This window comes from Ambystoma mexicanum, chromosome 2p (assembly GCF_040938575.1).
Source record: "Ambystoma mexicanum isolate Mex_15411 chromosome 2p, UKY_AmexF1_1, whole genome shotgun sequence".
Taxonomy (NCBI): domain Eukaryota; kingdom Metazoa; phylum Chordata; class Amphibia; order Caudata; family Ambystomatidae; genus Ambystoma; species Ambystoma mexicanum.
The window spans coordinates 947,470,041-947,480,047 of record NC_090923.1 but is presented as its reverse complement, the minus strand read 5'-3'; the positions used below and the strand labels follow the sequence as shown (position 1 = coordinate 947,480,047).

At 43.4% G+C, this 10,007-nt stretch overlaps 1 long non-coding RNA gene across 1 annotated transcript; it reads left to right on the top strand.

Annotated features, from left to right (window-relative positions):
• Positions 1-645: 645 nt before the first annotated feature.
• On the top strand, positions 646-6,577 carry LOC138566949 (uncharacterized). The gene is made up of 2 exons (XR_011302069.1): positions 646-5,426; positions 6,066-6,577. It is a non-coding gene; the product is annotated as an uncharacterized lncRNA (long non-coding RNA).
• The last annotated feature ends 3,430 nt before the right edge of the window (positions 6,578-10,007 follow it).

Here is a 10,007-nt window from a genome sequence, read left to right as displayed (position 1 = left end):
AGCGGCATCGTCGACGGCACTGTGGGCCGGAGTCCCTCTGGGGGACATCTGCATGGCGGCTACCTGGGCGGCTACACACACCTTTACCCGCCATTACTGCCTGTCGCAGCAACATGCCGAAGATACCAGGATGGGACAGGCGGTGCTCCGACACCTATTCCAATAAGGTAAGCCCCGGCTGAGGGGTTGCATCCTGTGGAATTTATGACTGTATGTGGTTCGTTTTCCTATGTTAACGATTACTAATGTATACATGATCATAGGGAACGGGCTTTGCGAAGAAAGTATATGGGTTTGCATGCACGCCTCCTCTTTGGGGGTGGTACTGCTATGTAATCTATTCTAAGCATGTGAATCCATTAAAGATCCAATGCTGGAGAAGGGAATAGTTTCTTACCTGTAACTCCATTTCTCCAGCATTGGTATCTTTCATGGATTCACATGCGCCCGCCTGCCTCCCCTGAACATGCAAACCGGTTCCCCCACTACTTTGGGGGCCGAAATCTGAGGGAGCGCGGGGGCGGGTCCCGTATTTATATCATGACGTCCTGACGGTGCGGGCACGCATGATACAAAACGAGGTGGATAGGACGCATAAGCGTCAAAAGTTTTCCTACGGGAAAGGGTCTATATAATGTACCGGGGATTCCCAGCCTGACGACGGGGAATATTCTAAGCATGTGAATCCATGAAAGATACCAATGCTGGAGAAATGGAGTTACAGGTAAGAAACTATTCCCTTCTTGGTTACAGTAATGAGACATAGTATAACACAACACAGTGGTAAAACTCGAATAGTACATGATTATGGTACAATGATGATGCTAATTACAATGGAGAGGAGAAGCGTATAAAATACAGTAGAATAAATTACAACAGAAAGAGAAGAGAAGAATAGATATGTGTCTGTACAATTAGACACGAAAAGAGAGCAAGCTGTATACAGGATATCATCCCAGGAGGCGAACCAACTAAGTACAAGATATAATACAAGTGTGTGGATGTGGGAGTCCAGCTAGCAGGGTATAGGGTCGTCTTTGGAAGTGAGCCAAAGTTTGATGTTTTTTCTGAATTTGTGGAAGGATTGGTCGGATCTTAAGGTGGGAGATAGGGAGTTCCATAGTTGGGCTGTCAGGAGAGGAAATCTGCTTCCCCCTGCTCTTTTCAGCTTGAACCCGGGTACTCTCAGACATCTAGAGTTGGCAGACCTAGTAGGTCGTGAGGAGGAGTGCATGGTAAATGTATTGGTCAGGTATTGAGGGGCTGCATTTTTAAGACATTTATGGGTAAGGCAAGCTGTTTTGAGATTATTTATATCCTTAATGGATAATCAGTTGTTGTTGCGCCTAATCAGGGAAATATGCTGTCTTCTGGGGATGCCGAGCGCAGTTCTAAGAGCGTTATTCTGGAGAACCTGGAGTTTGTTCATGATGTATTTGCTAGCGCCTAGATACAGTGCATTGCAGTAGTCGATTTTTGATAAGATCAGGGATCTGGCAAGTGTCAAACATCTTATCTGCAGAGAGGAAAGGGTTGCAGGCATGGATCAGCTTACAAGTGTAAGCTGTAGCCGATGCCGTGGCACTGACATGTTTGTGCAGGTTCAGGGAGGTGTCCAGTAAAAGCACAGGGATTTTATCTCTTTGGCTACCTTAATGTCATTGCCATCGATATTGAAGAAGAGATATTGGTACTAAGTTACTTCTGATTCGGGGGTATGGCTAAGAGAATGAGCTCAGTCTTTTCATCATTCAGGCATAGGCCATGTGTGGCCATCCAGGCCTAAATGACTTTATTCACCAGTGCTAGGTCTATCTCATAGTCACCTGTAGAGGTATGAGGATCTGGGTGTCATCTGCATAGTTAGTGTAGGTGACACCCAGATAGTCTAGATCATCAAACAATGGTTTGGTAAATACGTTATACATGGCGGGCGACACACATGAACCTTGCGGTACTCCGCAGGTTATAGGGATTGGGTCTGCTGCTGCCAATGATGATAGAACTCTAATCGATCTTTTGCTTAAGAAGGATTGGATCCAACCTGTTGCTTCTGTTGAAAAGTGGGCCGCCGATGAGAGATGATTGCAGAGCACCTTGGGGTCGACCAGGTCAAAGGCAGCTGACAAGTCTAACAGGAGCAAGAGGGCGGATTTTCCTGTGTCTTTCAGGTCTTCAATTTGGGTCTTCAGGTCGATCAGGGCTGTTTCCGTGCCATGTTGCGGTCTGAAACCAGATTGTCGCAGTTCAAGTAAATTATTGGTCTCGAGGTAGGCTTGAATCTGGATATAAAAGTGACAGTACTAATGGGTCTGAAATTGGTGGGGATACTTGGGTCTAAAGATGTTTTTTTTTTTAGAAGAGGGAGTACCCAGGAATTTCTCAGATTAGTGGGGACAATGCAGGAACGGAAGGCGGAATTAATGAGCTTGGCAATGAAGGGAGCAAGATTACTGGCTGCTTCCTTAATGGTCGATGCAGGGCAGAAGTCTCCTTGGCAATTGGATGGTTTTAGTGAGGCAATTGTGTTTTTCATATCCTGAATGGATACTTGGGTGAATTTGAAGCGTTGCTGGGGTTTAGGCTGGTCAGGACAAGGATTGATTTTAGCTTGACTGGGGATACTATTTTCTTTGGCTGTGATCTTATTCTGAAGTAAGGTTATTTTGTTAGCTAGTGCGTCTTGAATTCTGGTGCACCAGGTTTTATCCTTAGTACAGTTGTCTGGTATCGGGGTGGGAGATTCTAATTCTCTTAGTATGGTGAAAAGTTCTCTTGAACTAGAATTGGCTTTCTCAATCCTAACATTATAGGTGTCACGTTTGGCTAGAATGATTTCCTTTTTGTAGTTTGCTGTAAATTTAAGTAGGATATCTTTGTTGGAGAGGGTGGGGTTGTTTTTCCGGGTAGTTTCAAGTTTCCTTTTTTCCAATCGTAGGGATTTGAGTTTGGGGGAGAACCCGGAGTTCAAGTGAGCTTTAGGTTTACCTTTTCATAGTTTGAGGGGAGCAATTTTGTCTAGAGCTGCGGTAATGGTCTTGTTATAGAGATCCACTAGCTCTGCTGGATCAGAGGTGGCAGGTAGTGGGTTGACTAGTGGTTGGAGGTGAGGCTTGAGGTTGTCTGCTGTGATATTCCTTTTGATTCTAGTCGGGATGCGTGGAGCTATGAGATTAGGTTTGTTAGGACGTTTGCAGTCTTGTATAGTGAATGATATTAAGGAGTGGTCTGACCACGAGCATGGTTCAATACAAGAAATGGTAGTTTCACAATTGAGATTGGCTATCCAATCAAGGATTCTTCCTTTTTCATGAGTGGGGTGGATTACTCTTTGTGTGAAGCCAAGATCGGATAGTGAGTTTGCTAATGTCATGGCTGGTTGGTCGTTTGGGTCGTTAAAGACCAGATTAAAGTCCCCTAGTAGTAAGGTTTGTTAGGAGGGCTTGGTATTGGTGGTGAGATGGGTAATAATGTCTTCCTCGAAGGAACCAATGGGTCCAGGAGACCGATAGATCAGATGCATTGGTTGACGGTTGGGCATTTATTCTGAGGCCCAGGGAAGATTTGACAATGAAAGCAGTTCCACCGCCTCTGGCAGAATCAAATCTCTGTCAGCTCCTAGGACCGTGTAATTGTCGGGGGTGGCAATAAGAAGGGAGAGGCCATTATGGCCAAAAGTCCAGTTCTTTTTCAGTAGTTGGGTCAGCAATTTCTGATGCATGTGCCAATAGGGATCTGGCATTAATCAATGCCCCATTGATGGTGGGTGGGCTGTTTCTCTGGTCAGTACTATCTAGTAAAGTAGATGTCAAGTCTGGGCATGGTATGGATTTGACTAGGTTCAGGTGGGATTTTTCTTTCCTTTTTTTGAGTAGGGTTCTGGGTGGGTGGGGCACTAAGTGGAGTGGGGTACAGTGCTCGCTGCTCTCGAGCTAGGTCCATGTTTTAAACAATAAAATAAAACCACAAACTAGCATTTTGTGTTTAGACATGTTGCAGATAAATATTTACCATAAGTGCTGTGAGTAAATCATTGCAAATTATTCCTTTATGTGTGTTGATTCTATAAATTAAAGGTTGTTTAGTACTTTGAGGTCTGTTTGCAGTGTATAACTGCATCGTTAGCAGTGCCCAATACCATACCTTTCCCAGGTACTGTTCACGGGAGTCCTTTTCTTGGGCCGCATTCAAAAGTCCAGGTCAAGCCTCCTTAAGAAAAGTCCAGGCTACTGGATGGACAGAACCATAGTGCCAGAGTTATTTCAGGTATGATGGCCGTCCCATGTCCTAATGTAGAATGGACATTCCACCACACCATTTGAACACGTCAGGGAAAGGTGGGGGTTACCAGTGAGGGCAAGCTGGACGTTATGGGTAGAGTAACCCAGTGGCCGCTGGTGACTTTGAAAAGTGGTGGGGCACAAATGGTCGATCCGGAAATTCACTAATGCATACAGCGAGTAAACCTTACAACATAAGCGCTTCTGCGGTCCGAGGGGTTTCTCCATATGAGAACATTTTGGAAACTGCAATTGACTGCACAATTTCACACACACTTTGCCTAAATAGCATTATTTTTCAGGTACTAATAATGGTACATTTTTCTGATGTATATATGCGCAATGGTGTGTTGTAAAGCAACGTGCAAGGAGTATAGTTGGCACTCCAATACTGAATTCAAAAACAAAGTTTGCCCTGGTTCTGAAGCTAAAACGAATAGAAAACCTCTCAGCTTGCTTGCTTGTATAACACCTCACAAAGCCTGTGGCTTGTAAGCCTTTCTTCAGTAACCCTCAGTAACAGGAGCACAGTAATGTGTGAGTGAGGATAGGATACTTTTAAACACCTCAACTAATGGATACCTGTCTGGCTTCATCGGTGCCATGTGTGTAGCTCAAGCAGTGCAAGTAAATCACATTGCAGCAACACACACATGAAGTAGTAATATATGCGCGGGGACAGACCCACACATGCGGAGCTGTGCAGAATACACAAACATGTTACAACATGAAGTGCTAGCAAAAACAATGTATGATAATCTTCTTACGGTATCCAGCAGGGGTCCCTTTCAATCCTAAAAGAATGATAGATGCTCGCAAACTTAGAATTATGATTAAGAGACAAGTGAACGCTAGTCGAACCGAGGACACTAACCGAATAAGCTGTCTGGAAAGCAACCAAGTGATCACTGGTAAGCCAACCTTGAAAATGTAACAAAAGCTGCTACATCCTAAGAGCCATAATTTAAAATGTGTGACTTGACCAATGCCAGACTTAGCGGACTCCAAATAATATCTGTGTTTACCTGCCTTTTAGTCACAGGCACAGCAGTTGGAGATTGCAGACGTGTGTGAATGCATGACCCAGCAATAGACGAAAAGGGGAAGTTATACATTGAAAGAATGGTGCTGCAATGAAAACGCAAGGTACAATACTCACAAAAGCGTAAACGGCTCATTGTTTTCTGCATAGGTGATAATTGTGCCACTGTTACTGTGACAGGACCACACAAGTCATTTAGTGCTTATGGGTTGTCGCTTTATAGATTTTTTAGCTAGATCCTGATATCAAGGAGACAGAAACTGCATGTGCCAACAAACTGGCTGTGTTTTTTGAATGAACAACTCATGTTGTGAGTAGGAAGATGAATACCTGCCGATTGAAGAGTGAAACTTAGCAACCTAGAGGTAAACATGAGACTTGCACATTTTTGTAAAGAAGAACTAAGGAGATAGTTGTTGAAAACACAATTTAGTGTCTAGAGCTGAGGCATGGCTAATAGAAATGGAAAGTGTTAAAGGCTATATTAACATATAGCACTCCCGCTATTTTGAAATGTTGTTCTTGACGAGACAAATACTTAAAAAAAAAAAAAAAAATTCAATGACAATGTTATGGAGTATTTGCAAATGGAGGAGAGGTTTGTGCGTGATGGGGTTGGGTGCATACCAATAATATATGGTGTTTTGAAACAAGGGGCAGTATAGCCCACTGTTTGATAACGACTGCCTAATTGAAAGCAAACTAAGACATGGTAATTAATTCCAGTGTTTATGTCGTTTCAGAGAAGGTGTAAGAGTCATTCGGGAATAAGAATCTTAGTTCACGGCCTCATATCAAAGAGAAGAAGTGACACGTATGGCTGGATTTAGAGGTTACATAAAAGGCTATGCAGATGTCTACCTGAGCTAGAGCGGGAGTCGACGAACCCCTGAAGAAATTCCAATGAAAGTTTTAAAATGTATATAGATAGGAATGAAACATGTTGGTTGTAAGAGATATGAATTATAGAATGAGTGAATTGATTATATCTATGAATGAATAGCTATGATGAGCTTTTGGCCAATTTAATGTGGCGTCACAACTAGTACTTTACTAGTTTAAGCATTTTTGAAGAGCCTATTACCGTTTTTTCATGCTCAGGAACACAGTATTGGTGGTGACTGATGTTCAGACACCTTCACGGGAGTTAAACAACTGTCTGTAATTTTAGGTAGGTTTCAAGGAAACATGTTTGCCTATGAATTGTATTAAATGTAACAATTTATCTGTGTACCAATAAATAGTTATTTGTGTAGATTAGGATTGTGTGTATTTCTGGTTGCGACCACTCTCCTTCTCTGTTACCACTAGACCTATGTGGCATTTGTGTAATTGTATGGATAACATCCTGTAGAGGGGTTGCACAAGTGGTCTTTAAATAACCTTCAAGTCTCTTTTGTTGTGATGTTGCTTGTAAGAACTCCTCACAAAGTCTGTGGCTTGTAAACCCTTCTTCAGTAACCCACAGTAATGGAAGCGTAGTATTTTTTTTTTTTTTTTTTTTTATTTGTGTATGTTCATTTAGAACTTTACAAAGGAAAATGAAGAAAAGTCTTTCACTAAGGAAGCCCAGAGGAAGTCTGGTAGTTTCACGAAGGGTGGGGTCGTTTGGACTCTATTCTCTGCATGGTGAATTGCAGAATTTTAGTTGATGCTAGTAACCAGCTGTTTCGGTCCCCACCTATCAGTCTGTTCCAGCACGTAGCTTCGTCCCATCCGTGTTCCTCTGGGCTAAAGTGCTTTATGTAGGCTGATCTTAAGTCTAGAGTTGCTGGGCATGAGATCAATAGGTGCCTGATGGATTCGGTTTCAACATTGCACAAACGACATGTGTTGGAGTCAGAGAGGCCTCGAATCTTCAGGATCTCGTTTGTTTCCAGTAGGTTTAGCCGGATTCTTAACATGTAATTTCTTGCTCTCCTGTTAGGAAATTTCCGAAGATAATTCATCGGCTCGTTTAATTTAGTGAACATGGTGGGAAGATGGAGAAGGAGTTTATTTTTGTTGGCCAGGTCCTGGGTCTGTATCCAGTCTAGTTCTTTCAATTTCTTATAGACTCGCAGCGGGTTTGAAATGAGATCAGCTTCCGTGCATGACACTGATTCTAAACTGGACGTGATTTTGTTTTTCCAAGTTTGTAGCATTTTGACTTTGCCATTTTGAAGTTCTTTATTCAATAGGCCGAATATTTGGTCGGTGTCGGCCGTAATGCATTTTCTGAATAGCCTAAGTGAGTTTAGGTTTACTGTTGCTGTTAGTGACAGTAGGCTAAGTTCCTGGCGAATTGCAGCAATGGATGTAGATTTTGGGAGGATCAGGACTGATTTCCAGAACTTGCTCTCCAATTTTTGCCAAATTCTTTCTGGGATTGTTGGCATCGCCTCTGTTCCATAGGTGATTGATGGAACGACTTTTTTCTTATAGAAGTCTATTACCGGAATGCACGAATATTTGCCAAATTTTGTGTCGATTGCTTTTGCTTGTGAGGCTAGTTTCCCCAACTTTGTTTCCAAAGCGCTCTGCATAGATGTTTCGTTTTTTGAGGAGTCGATCTGGACACCTAGATATTTGTAGTCGGGTACCAGCTCGATCTCTTTGCCCTCTAAGTACCATTTGAATTTTCCAGAGGATTTGTTTTTCTTCCCTCCTCCTTCCAGCGTCATTATTTTTGTTTTTTCTTGATTTATTTTTAGGTTGTTTTCGGCTGTATATCTCAGAAGGTTTGTTAATTGTCTCTGGAGGCCGATCTGAGTTTGATCCAGGAGGATTAGATCGTCAGCGTACAAAAGGTAACTTATTTTTGAGGATGCGAGGGACGGCGGGAACGTGTGCTCCAGGTCTACAGAATCGCCGTAATCTCCGAGGTATGCAAGGAACAAGGCAGGTGCTAGCGGGCATCCCTGTTTTACCCCTCGCCCGGTTTGAATTTCTTCTGACAGGTCGCCTCTTTGGGAGAGTCGAACCCTGAGGGAAGTGTCCGTGTGGAGAGCTTTGATTGGTTGGAATATTTCTTGGGGACAATTCCATCTCTCCAGTTTGGTCCATAGGCGGTGTCTGTCGACGAGGTCGAAAGCCTGCGTTAAATCTATAAAGGCAATGAAAATCCGTGATTTTTTTTCCCGGGCTTTACTTTTTAGGGTGCTGATCGCTAAGATGTTTGCCATCGTTCCCGTATTTTTCTTGAAGCCCGATTGGTAGTTGTCATTGCATGGGGCTTTTTCGGCCCAGGATTGGAAGCGGTCCAAGAGTAAACTTCCATAGACTTTCCCAATGCAATCCAACAGGGCAATGGGGCGATAGTTTCGAGGGTCGGTGATGTCCCCCTTTTTGTAGATGGGGACGACAATAGCTTTTGTCCAAGACGGCGGTAAAGATTGCTGTTCGGAACATTTCTGAAAGATAGAGGCTAGAAGAGTGGCCCATTCCTGGCAGTTGTTTTTCAGATCGATGTTTGAGATCCCGTCTGGGCCCACAGCTCTGGAGATCTTTAGTTTTTTTATATGGTTACTAATTTCTTTCCGGTCGTTCAGTTGAATCCAAGCTGACTTCTGGATTGTACGATCCTGACAGGTGATTTGAGCAGTGGCTTGGAAGACCGAGGAGAAGTGCGTGATCCATTTGTGCTCTGGCATGGCATTGGTTGTGGAGTTGTGCAAAGAAGGCGCTATGGATTTCAACAGGGACCAGAATTCTTTTGCTTTGTTGCCATTTATGGCTTTTAACATTTTTTCAGCGTCTTGTTGGTATAGACGGTGGCGATGTTCTTTCACCCATGATTTGTAAATTGTGGTTGCCGCTTTTAGTTTTTCTTTCTTTGACAAATCGTTTCCTAGTTGTCTTTTAAGTTTTCGCAGCTCCCTTCTTTTGGCCACCAAGGTGGCATCATAGGCATGTTTTGGGGGTGCATGAGCTGGGGTTTTCTGTTTTGCGTTCGTTCGATGTTTTAGCAACAGAGGTACGTAATCAAGATTTTTTTGTTCGCCCTTGGATTTTCCTTCCTCGGTATAATTTGCCAGCAGCGTTTTTACCGCTCGGGTTGTCAAATTTAACCGGTTTCCGCGGGCGTTTGATTCTAGTTCCATATTATACGGCTCAGGCGCCCTGTGGTGATTTGCCAATGACATTATCAGCTGGTTGTGGTCGCTGGCTGTGGTCTGTCGGACTTCAAAGGATTGAACTTTGTTCAGAAGAGGTCTGGATACATAGATATAATCTATGGTCGCTTTTAGTGGGCCTTGTTCCCAGGTTGGCAGGCGGTTGTTGTTTGGGAAGACGAAATTCAGGTTTTCAAATTTTCTGGAGGACATCAGGGAAGACCACAAGAGGCCTCTTTTCAATGCTGTTATAGTTTGCGAGGATGCGTCTAGTGTTCGTGGTTCTCTGGGGCATTTGGCATTCAAATCTCCACAGATGATGATTAAAGAGACCTGACGTGTTGCTTGGATTTCATCAATCAGATTTTCCATCATTAAGAGATAAGACTGATGGTTTATTGCCGCCGGATTCCAGTAAGTGTTTATCACCACTATTTGCTGCGGGTGAGAGAGGGGTTTTTCAGACCATTCACATAAAACTGCTAGAATTGACAGGTTTGCTTGAAGGGTTGACTTGAGGGTCAGCCCGATTCCCTGTCGGCAAGCCAGAAGGAGACCTGAAGTCGGCCGACCTAAAGCTCCTTTGTTGGC